Raw genomic sequence first — 11,683 nt, forward strand, 5'->3', positions numbered from 1 at the left:
GCATGGGTCTTGTAATGGAGGTGCCAGACAAGTGAAGGTGAAATAAACACTGAGAAGAAAACTAAATAGCAGCCAGCATGGAGTTCATGGCACTGACTGGTGGACTGAGCTGGGGCTTTTGCTATGTTGCTGTTTACATTTGTTCGTGGTTATGCTATTATATATTCCAAGTACTTGTGTCTTTCTTATTCACCATTGAATTTCTCTCACTTGTCTTGAGGAACTGAACAGTTCCTCAATACTTCTGAACAAATACAAAGTTTACCTCAAAACGGAGTATCATATGACTATTGTGAGTCCGTGCAAAAGCCTATCACTGGTAAAAATCATGGTATGTTTTCTCCTCTAGATTCAGGCAACTTTCATGGCTCCGTAATGTACGTGAAATAAAAGTCAGTGGTAAGGGTGAAGCATTGGCTGAATTGCCAACAGGTCATGGCTAGAACATGACCATTGAATGCTTCATTCATCTACCAAGATAATGTCCTAGTCTTGGCTTAGAATACAATTTGTGAGCTTCAAATTTGAGAAGTTGTACCATAGATTAGAAATAATTCAAAGCCTCCTTAAAATTCCCTTTTGCTTTTACCCACAGGCTAACTCGATTCTTCTTCCTTCTGGCCAGAACACATGCCACTGAAGGAACGATTTATTTCCTGAAACCATGCTGCTTTCAGCAGTTTCAAATAGCTTTAAATTATGTGTAAGTATCTCATTTCTTATCAATATTTCACCTTTAGTGTTAGCGAGTGCATAGGTCTGCACTATCCATTTAGGATTTTTTTCTGTAATATCAGTTCTAAATTATTAACCCTGTTTGGGCATGTAGAGTTGCTCACACTACCAGGGATTAAACAACTGCCAAAAAGCTCCTGTTCTTTTCTCCTTGATCCTGGCTTTTAATTCACTTGAGTTTATAAAGCTTTGCAAACCTCTGATACTTCTAATTGCCTGTCTGCATTAGCATTATCATAAAACCTTTTAACATTTCACCTTTGCATTCTTCAGGATATGACCTTTAGCTTTTTCTGGAAGTACAAAGACGAGAATTAATTCTCTGTCTCCAACAATATTAAATTTGTCTGTCATCAGCATCTTAGTTTTTTTCCGTAATGGTCCTCATTAATTTCCCTCTTGATAGCTTGTGATCTGTGTACAGAATAATTGCAGAGAGTATGTGAGAGGACTGGGTATATCTCTATTTATACATTCAGGTGTAATAATATAAGGTATGTTTAGTAACCCATGGCATGTGTGTAATTTTGTGCACATTTCTGCAGTTACTAGAAAGAAATCTGTACATAACTCAACGTTTTAATGCCTCCCTTATTCTTTGCAATAAAATTCTTCAGGCCAGGCTTTAGAGTTCAATAATATTTAAAATTTAAAAATGGAGACATTATAAGTGTCTTTCTTAACGTTGCAATTTGTGAAACGTGATTATTCTTTTAAAACTCACTTCTTTATTACTAAATTCATCTTATAGCTCCCTTACATATCATAAAAAAAATCTTTAACATACTTTTTTCAAGGTTTCTTGGCTCTTTTATATATCAATTTCTTCAGAAAGAGACTAGTTGACCAGCTGACTACACTAATGAAAGACCCTCCTAAAAGGTATTGTCTACAAAAATACGCTGCTTAAAAGAGAAGTTCTGCAGAACTTGTCCTTTGTGCCTCTTACCCCTTTTTTCCTGTCTCCAGAATAATCATTCAATCCTACTTCTACATTTTCCCGAAATAAAAGCCTTGAGTTGCTGTAATGTGGTAAAGTGTTGACTGTAGTAACGCATCTGCATGGGATATAACAGGCTTTCTTTCTCTTCAGAAGAATATACTCTTTTATTCATAGCACTGGTTATTTTCAGATAGAGATGCTAATGAGAATGGAACTTTATTCTGATTGAACTGTCTTTGTTAAACAAGGTAAATTCCAGGACTAGACTTACTGTGTATATAATCAAAATCTCACTTTCCTTACTTCATCATGATATCACCAACAGCTGAATTTGTTGCCCTTCCGTATTAAACAATTTTTGTATTTCTTAGGCGTTGTTCCTATAGCCTGGGATGGTTCATAGGTTTTGCTGCAATACAAAGATTTTCTTGCACCAGTTCCTTAAGATTTTTCAGTTGAAGATTTTCCAGTTACTCCTGTTTGAGGAACAGTTCTGAGTGCATCCTTTTCTGATGTAGGCATTTCTACTTTCAGCTCCTTCTTTGCATTAGCCATCCTGACTGTCCCTACGCTTACAGAGCTTGCCCCCCTACAATAGGGCAAGCCCTGGATGGAGGGCATGGTGTGTTTTGGTACCACTGCATTCTCTCATTTGCTTTCTGTTCTGCACTCATCCAATTATTCAGAAATTAATCTGATTGTTTTATAGTGTGTGAACTGTTCAGTGTGCTTTATTTACGGGTCCGGTTCTTGCCTTCATAATGAATGAAGCTGCCAGGCACATATATTTTTAAATCTTTTTAGTTCTAAATATTCAGCTAGACTGGTATTTCCATTGAAATTCAACTGTGTCAAGGTACTTAACTCATTGGTTTCAGGGTGTTTTCAAAGTTTCCTGTAGGGGTCATTCAGATTTTTGGATATTTAAACATCTTTCAAAAATGTTACCTAAAATTTCCTGGGTTGCTAAGGCAGTTCTGGAATATCTATCAGTTCTCTTTGGTTTAGTGAGAAGTCACTGTGTGATCAATTTATTTAATTTACCTCTGCTAAGGAACCTAATTAATACCCAACTTTTCTGAAACATTTAAAAATAAATCCCACTGATCTTATACAACTTAATCTCAGGTTTAACCAAAAATCTGTCTTAGTAGTTCATAAATGCATCCTCCTGTGATCTGTGCCTCTTTGTGGTGGATAATGATTGTAGTATTTGAAGATTACAAAAACAAACCTAATGCTCGCTGTTACACTGATCATAGCAAGAATACATGGCCTGATTGAATATTATCAGGAGATCACTGATAGCAGGCACAGTAGTGAAATGATGGAAATAAAAAGAAGAAAATTATAGATAAAAATAAAGCTGCTATCGAACAAAGCAGATGAAGGAGCAAGGGTCTCAGTTTGATTCTCTTTTCCCCCTCAGAGTGGTTAATTGTTTTTCAACTTCGGCACATACGTCTTAAATGAAAAAGTGCTACTAGAATGTGTGTGCATGTCTAGGGAAATGAGATTAGTGATAGCCAAATGAATATTATGTATTGATAAATCAATATGAAAACAAATTACAGAAGCTCTTCCATGACTGTAATCCATCTTTTAGTTTTCTTCAGTTTTGCATGCTGCTGTTTTGTAGACTTTCACCCAAACAGAGGAGAGTAGCCATGTTTTCATTGCTCCCTCCCATGGCAAATTTACCCAGTCACTGACTAACATGCAGCGCTAATTTATGCAGATGCTCCTTTCCTGGCACTGGGATGAAGAGAACAGATTAGAATAAAAAGAAAAAAGAAAAAGATTTTGAACATCATTTCTAATGGTCTGGGAACTGTATTTGTTTTGGTCTTCCGGCAGCAATTCCTCCTTGTGAAAATTTTAGAGAATAATCTACTTCCATTTGGCAAGCAAGTGAAATTGAAACAAAATCTTCCAAATGTTTTGAGAAATGAAGTGGATTGTGGCGGATACTCCTTCTGCAGCCAAAATTACTAATTTAGGTGAAACTGCATATTTTGCTGAAGCTATAATTAGTTGAAAAAGTCTTGGCCACCTCTAGCAGGAACACAAAAATTACATCATGCTGTTAGGCTTGTTTTATGTCTGTTGACTTCAGTAAGCTTTTACATCTTTAAGTACCTGCAGTAGAAGTGTGCTGCTGCTTTGAGCACAACTCATCAGGAAAGCAAAGGAAAAAGCTGCAGCTTCTTATCAAGTCCTTTCTCCTCCTGTCCTGTCAGGCTCAACTCTCCTGCTGCTTCCAGAGATTTCTCTCCTTCTTTTTGCAGTTCCAGCTAGCTCTGGCTGCAAGTTGATCCCCCTGCAGCTTTTTTCCCAGCTTCTGCTGCTCTCCGTTCCCTGGTCTTGAGCACTGGTGCTGGAACCCCTTTCTGCTGGCTACCTGAAGCACCCAGATAGCTACAGTCAGGGCATCATTGTTTTGTTGTCTCGCTCCCTTTGCCTCAGGACAGTTTTGTTCCACAATGCACAAGCTGGAGGTGACCTGCAGCTTGATGAAGGCTCTTCACTTTCCCATAACTGCTCTCATTTTGAGCTCTGCTGATCCCCATGTCTGCATTCCTTTCCAGCTGGCAAGGAATTTTTCCTTCCTTGCATCTGTTCACACTGTCTTTCTAAAAGGCACGGCTAGAGCCTGTAAGCGATAATTCTGTCCACATGTCCAACACAGGAAGGTGAATGTACAGCCAGAGCTCCTCAGTGCACTTTTGAAAATCACAGCACTTTGGTCTTTGAGTACCTTGAATAAAGCCACGCTTTATCCCAGAAGTTCACAGAAATGTGCCATTACGTGACCAAGGTATGACTTCTCAAAACAGCAGAAACAAAATACAGCCCCTAATTGAAATGCTAATTCAAATCATTAATTATTTTGACAGCTGGGAGAGAAAATATGTCCTGGAAAGTGGTCCACAAAGTGATGCAATGTGCAGAATATCTAGTCACTTTCACGTATAAAAAAGTGAAATCTTGCATTTCCTGTCAGAGTCTGAATAACGTCTTCCAGTAGAAAGGGAAAAAGGGCAGGCACAAGAAATCCATCTTGACATAGTAACAGACACTCTGATTCCTTCTCTGTTACACTGATCTGAGTAACATTCAAGCCTGACTTCGTAGATCTTTGGGTTAGGCTCTTAACCTATGCAATGAATTGTCCTGTTCTAATCTTAACCAACTTTCTCTTTTTTAAAAAAAACAAAAAACAACACAAAAATCAAAACATGCTTGCTCTGGCTGTTAGTGTAAAGAGATTCATCAGTACAAGGTCATGCTTCCTCCTTATTCCAACACAAAAGGTGAATAAACCAGAGCAGATGCCAGCTTCTACCCAGAAATGATCACGCAAAAAGTGAGTAATGTATTCTAGAAATAAATGCACCACAACCAGCTGTCTGAATATAACATGGATCTGCAAGAGAGAGGATACTTAAAACTTCAAACATCTGATGCTGTGTCTTTAACTTACTTAACGGTGCTGCTTTGCTGAGTGGAAAATCCAGTTACTTGGATGTAGAAGGGAAATGAAGACTTATATTTCATGACAGGATCTAAATAACATATCTGTCCAAGTGAAAATCATGTGCGTTACACTAGAATGGTTATGTACATCATCCTTCTAGTTTACATTGTTAGAGTGCTTTTACATCAAGGATGTCATTTTCTCTCCCATCAGACATCCAGGGGTTTGTCATGCAGCCTTTCTCCTCCCACTCTGCCCTCGCTGCTCCTTGTTTGACTACCAGATACTACGAAACTGTAGCTATATTTTGCAAGCTGTTTTTCACAGATTGCAGTAAAACATATTTATATTGTAAGTAATTCATTTTTAAACGTGTAAGAAGTATTTCTTTATTCAGCAAGCTGTCTCAACTTGGAGCACTAAATGTATTATTAGAAGCACTGTTGCACCGTAAAAGCTTTAAATGGAGTCTTAAAGCTTTTTAAACACAGTGTTGTCTTTGTGGCTCTGTAAATCACTATCCTGTTGGAGGTCAAAAGATTATCATTTAGTGAAGGTTTCATTCTTTATGAAGGAAACTGGTAAGCCAAAGTTATATAAATAAGCTGTCTGCCCCCAGACTTAGCCATGTGGCAAAATATATCTTTGCTGTCAAGTGCAGAGATGCTAATATGAAGACAGTACCTATTGTTTACCTGCGGTGCTTACGGATAGTAGCATTTTGTTTATTGTGACAAAGTGAGACTTGTTTATATTCTCAGTACTAATCACTCTTCATCCAGAAAGACTAAGAATTTTCAACAGACAACCTAATGTGGACAGGTATATGTAGGAAGGAAGCGTTTCTCAGAGTCAGTAAATGCCCGTAAAATTCAAAACTACCTTGTTTATATGTTTGACCTTGGGATAAGTACAATATTCAAGTCTGTTATTGGATAATTACTTTGTTTCTTTCATCATGACATACGTTTATAGTAAATTTGCCAGTATATCTGCTGAAATGTGTGTACCTATAGGTAATTTGTTGTGATACCTCAGAATAAGTAGTGTGTTCGATATGCTTCTATATTAATCTCTAACAGAACCCAAACTAAGATACAAAGTACTCAAGCTTGACTGTCTGACAGCTTCATCTGCCAACAGCCCTATAATTAGGATTCAGAAATACAGAAATGTAAAGGACAGCAATTTGTAATGTAGACTTCCAGATGCTTTTAAAACTCCCTTGGAAACAGAACCAGGATGAATGTGAACGCCTGATTCCTATGTGCACTTAGAAGGAACCTCTTCCAGGCAAAGCATGAAGGCATTTATTTATATTTTTAGTTTTATTTTTTTTCATATACTGGAAGCTTAATGCTGAAAGAAAGTTTTCATTATCTGAGCTGATAGCTAACAGTCAAAGTTGCTCTCTTGTCTCGGTATCTTTCAGTGTGTGGGAAACCGATTTATAACAATACATGGATGCACTGAATTAGAAAAGACAGTTTTAGAGCAGTGACATGTTTTTTTCCTACAGTGCACACTCCACTGAGATGTCAAATACACTGCATGAGAGCTGCATGCAATCTGAAAAGTTCTCCTGCACATGCTCTTGTTTTCTTTCTTTTTTCTCTGCCAGCCTGGGGGACCAGAGGGGACCCCAAATCCCACCATTTTGTGGCCCCTTTTTACAAAGGGCACAGAAACTGGTGAGGCAAAATCACTGCTCATGAATCTAACTGAGCTTACAAGCTCAGTGACACACAGAGCTTTCACTGTTTTGGAGCTTGGAAATTCAAGGTCTTCTCCAGATTCTAGCAGACTGTGAAGTCCTTGAGCTTAAACCCAAGTCTGCTTTTAGTTCTGTAACTTCCAGACAAGATTGGCTGATTTCTCAGTGTTTCTTAAGTGTCCCAAACTGCTGGTTCAGACTATTCCCTTAACAAAATGTACACGTTTCATAAATCTACCGCTGGTGTTTGAAGCTGAGGTACAGTTATTTGTGAACTAGAATTTTTATGCCATTTTCTTTATTTTATTTAATGTAACTGCAGTGATGCTATCTCTGCTAACTCATTGCCGTAAGCTGTGTATTCCTGCCATGAGTATGCAGACTTATCACAGTACTCCCCTCCTACCACCTGTACCTGAGCAGCATAAACAATCCTCTGCCACGTCAGGTACTTTGAATGCTTTCCTACAACTCAAACATTTTTCTTATCACTTCCACCGTTTCCAGAAAGCGAAAGGAAATTTCTTGCGTAGTTTTAAAACCTTTCAAGTTTCATGAGCTATGTGTACCTTTGTAGACCAATGCTATTTTACATTTGATAAACAGAGAATAAAGAACAAGTAAAAGCCTTGAGAAATTTACTGTAAGACATCGCAATATGAATCTATCCATAAAAAAATCAATCCAGGCCCAATATAAAATGGCTGCTTCATGCAGCAGGCCCTGTGAAGTACAGCTCGATGTACAAACAGCAAAAATTGCTTGGTGTGTATATATATATCTACATATACACTCACATAAATTTCTGATGTAGTCAAAATTGTTATATTCAGTAGACTTCTGTCACCAATGTCCACCTGAGCGCACAGATGGACTTATAAAACCAATATAACTGCTCTGGCTTCATTGCTATTTAGTAATGTAATTTTTTTAGATCAACTTCCCTACATTGCTGATTATACATGTGTGTATTTATGTATTCTACCCTTATATACAGAAAAGGTAATCATAACGGGTAATGCTTTTGTCAGCAAATCTCCCAAACTGCAGAACCAAAAATTAAGTGTAGTTTAGGTGAGGAAGAGCAGGCAATGTTCAGAAACAACAGGTAAATGAAAATATATGTTTAGCCTGTGACGAGGTTTTTCATGGACAAAATAAAAATTTTCAGATCACTCAAGACTGTGTTGTTTATATATAATTCAGCAACTAATATATATTATTACTGTTACTAGTACTGGCCTTTGTTTTGATTTTCCACAGTAATGAGAATAATTCAAGATAGATTTTCCCCTGTTAGTGTTTCACTGGGAAGCTGCTCTATAACACAGTTTAAGACAGAAAGTTAAGATCATATACGCTAACAGAGTTAATAATCAATTCCAGCAATGTATTTCATGTTCTACTTTTTTGCTCAAATCTATTTTTTTAATGTATTTTCTCACAAATTCTCTTTTTTTTTTCTTTCTTTCCCCCCCCACCCCCCCAGGAAGTAAAACAAAAATCTTCAAATCTACAAGAAGTTCTCCATCAGCTTTGTGTTTTTCTCTAAGGAAATTATTGCTTTTTAATCTGCCATTCATCTCATCCACAGAGGAACAAAGTGGATTTTCAGGTCAGATACCTCTCTTACAAATCAATAAGACGTTGTTGAAAAGTTGGTATTTGAAAGGTACGGTACAAATGATACGTATGTGACTCCTGTGTAAATGATGTACTGAAGTCTGTGTAATATTGAGAGATGTTTGAACCCAGGTGGGTTCTTGGCTGGCTGGACCCTACAAGTGAAACAGATGAAGTCATAGAGATTGCTAGTTTTTGTCAAGGAGGTGTGTAAGATGTTTTTGTTTCAGGCGCCTTATTCCTTAAGGTAACGTATATCAGTGCACATGAAGAAACTGGGTCATACTCTATTAGGTTTTGCAGAAATATAGTAAGCAAAAAGTGGATGTTCTAATAGGCTATAGAGATTGAACTGTAAGGCTGGGAGTACTTGGGATGCATGAACAAGACTCGGCTGTATTGTGGGAATTAGCTTTGTATCATGATAATGCAGATGCTTTTTTGGAATTGATCTGAAATATAAATAATTGATTTTTCAAAAGTAAAGCTGCTAAAAATGAAAGGAAGAAGTCTCCTGTTGAAACTTGACAAGGAATAAAATATTTTAATTGAGCTCCTAAACTGGTATTTGAGTAATGGCAGTTATCACAAATGGATCACTTCAAAGACATACTCTAGGCTGGCCAAGAAGGCATCGGGCCACTCTGTGGCTTTTTTTCCCCATGCAGTATAAGCTTCAAAAACTGTCTATTGCCAGATTTAACTTTTATGTGGACTGAGATAATGGGAGCTGGCTACTAATAGTGAAGCACTAAATGTCCTTCATTTCTCCTGATCATTTGTACTTGTTAGGCTGTAGCCAGCTTGTGAGGTGTTTTGGCTGTGGAGATATTTCTACACTGTGACGTTTGTTTCCATCCTGATTGAAAATTATACTAATTAAAGCTTGTTCCCTGGTTTTCTGCTCTTCATAAGTGCAGTGATTCTGGAGTAGATTAATGACATATATTTTGAAAAATGCTGATTATCAAGTCTGATTTTTCTTTTTGTACCAATGTGTTGCTTCTGACAACATCTTCTGATCGGAACAAGACTCTGTACAAAAATCTTTAAGCAGCTGCATTTTTATGAATATATTAATTTCATTACTTATTCTTCCTCTGATGAAGACCTGAAACCAGTCTTCCATCTGAAATGTAAAACTTACAACTGTTTACATGTATATGAATATATATTTATATGCACATATGCACATATACCTATATAGCTATGCTTCTCCATGCAAATTGAAGACAAACCTTGACTTTTTCCACATTTTATTTTTTTCTTTTAATGTCTCGGGCAGTTCGTTATACAGGAAATATGCCATGATTCATCCATTCTAATAGATTCCACCCCCAACTAGGGCTGAATTTTCCATCTTTTGAAGAAGAATTTCATGCCGTTAACGATGTACATTCAGACTAGGTAACCTTACTTCCTGAGTTGCCTTTCCTTTCTTGGCAGTACTAAGTGGCAAAGCAAAGAGCTGCAGAACAAAACATTTTCTCGACTTGGAGGCTCCTAGCAAATGTTTCATTCCTCAAACTGAGCTCTTTCCTGCTTAAAACTTTCGTAACTTGTTTGGAACTTAATGAGCCCCACATGTCTTGGCTCCCAGCGCCAGCCAGACTGCAACAGCAGAACAAGTCTCCTGCTCTGCACAGAGTCATGAAAAATGTCAGTCTTGCCCAGTACTTTTTTGAAATCTTTTTCTTTTTTTTTGTTTACACTCTGAGGACTTTATTTGCTGGTCAGATGACCCCCTAAATTCAAAACTGAATTTATGACACACTGCAAATCTCCTGCGTGGTTATGAAGACAGCAGACAAAATAGCACTGTAGTGCTCCGATCTCTCTTGGATTCTCATGAAATATGATGCCAAGGCTGAAGTTTTAGGCCTGATAAAAACTATCCGCAGGAACTTCTTGATTGTTCCAGAGAATCTACTTTCCTTTTCACCAGCACGATTACAAAGGATAAAGTCACAAATGTGGCACCCATTGTGAATGGCAGAGATTTGGCGGAAGGTGGTTCCTGACCAGAGAGGTTTACAATAATGTATAGAAACAGACAATAATCTATTTTGAAGTTTGTATGTGTACATGTCTATATATGCACATTTATAAACTTCTTTGAAGCCATTTCAGAAACCATCTCAACAGTAGAGAAACAGCAAAAGCGACTCATTTGATAAAGCAAAAGGTATCTAAGATATCTAGATGAAATGCCATGGTAAAAGAAGAAGAAAAACAATCCCTGAAATCTCAAAAAGAGTACTGTTATGTAGAGTTTTCATACGTATTTTCCATGCTGAGGTAGAAATTCATATCTAGCTATGTAGGTATTCTCTCTTTCTTCTACAGAAGTTGCTCTTAGCATTTGTATGCCATAACAATGTTATAAGCTACACGAAGCTCTGTGATTCAATAAAGTAATTTAGAAAAAGCAGATTGGCTACGGGGGATGGTCAATGGTTTTAATTAATATATATATATATTTTTGCAATTAAAACTGTATGGTGAAATTCATACTGGGTAGGAAAAAAATGTTAAGCTAATTGGGAAAGAAGTATTCCTTCTTGGGATCTGTTTAACCAGCACAAACCAGATGCCAAACTAACAAATGCAATCCTATTTCTTTCTAGATTCGATCAGTTACAAAAAATGCGTACCTTAAGGGTAATTCTCTTTGATCTTATGGGATAACAGAGTGTATCAGACACTTTGAGTATTAACTTGATATAGCAAAAAAAAAACAAACAAAAAACCCAAAACAGCTGAGAGAACTGCCTCAGCCATCAATTTTGGAAGCAAATTCAGATTGTATCGGCTGTAAAATATGTGCACTACACTTGCTTTGTGAAGTATACAGCGTTCAGAAGCAAGGTCCCTTCAAGGAAAATATTTGGGACTGAGAGATAACTTTAGGGCTGTATGTTTTCAGGCTTGCATTTGTTTGTCAATCCCTACAAATGCAGCCTTGCAAAAACCAAGTTATTCAGACAGAGATGGAAGCAAGCTTGCTGTATCTCGTACCTAAATATATAGCTTTTATTAAATAATTATTTCATTTAGATCTATATATTCTTCTCATAAAATGTTAGAAGGAGTTAAGGATTATCATTATGCATAGTTAGCTGGGATATATATTTGATTTCTTGAGCTTCTTTCACCGTTTGCAGAAGAACTGAATTTCTTCCCTCTGACA

The 11,683-nt window shown here is 37.1% G+C and overlaps 1 long non-coding RNA gene across 2 annotated transcripts in view; it reads left to right on the forward strand.

Annotated features, from left to right (window-relative positions):
- Window positions 1–10,924, forward strand: part of LOC128084240 (uncharacterized) — a 42,935-nt gene extending 32,011 nt beyond the window's left edge. For both annotated transcript variants that reach the window (XR_008208403.1, XR_008208402.1), the window contains exons 2-3: window positions 596–703; window positions 8,360–10,924. This is a non-coding gene — a long non-coding RNA (uncharacterized LOC128084240). The remainder of the gene's footprint in view (window positions 1–595; window positions 704–8,359) is intronic.
- The last annotated feature ends 759 nt before the right edge of the window (window positions 10,925–11,683 follow it).

The sequence above is a fragment of the Tympanuchus pallidicinctus genome, unplaced genomic scaffold (assembly GCF_026119805.1).
Source record: "Tympanuchus pallidicinctus isolate F22 unplaced genomic scaffold, pur_lepc_1.0 scaffold26, whole genome shotgun sequence".
NCBI classification, from domain to species: Eukaryota; Metazoa; Chordata; class Aves; order Galliformes; family Phasianidae; genus Tympanuchus; species Tympanuchus pallidicinctus.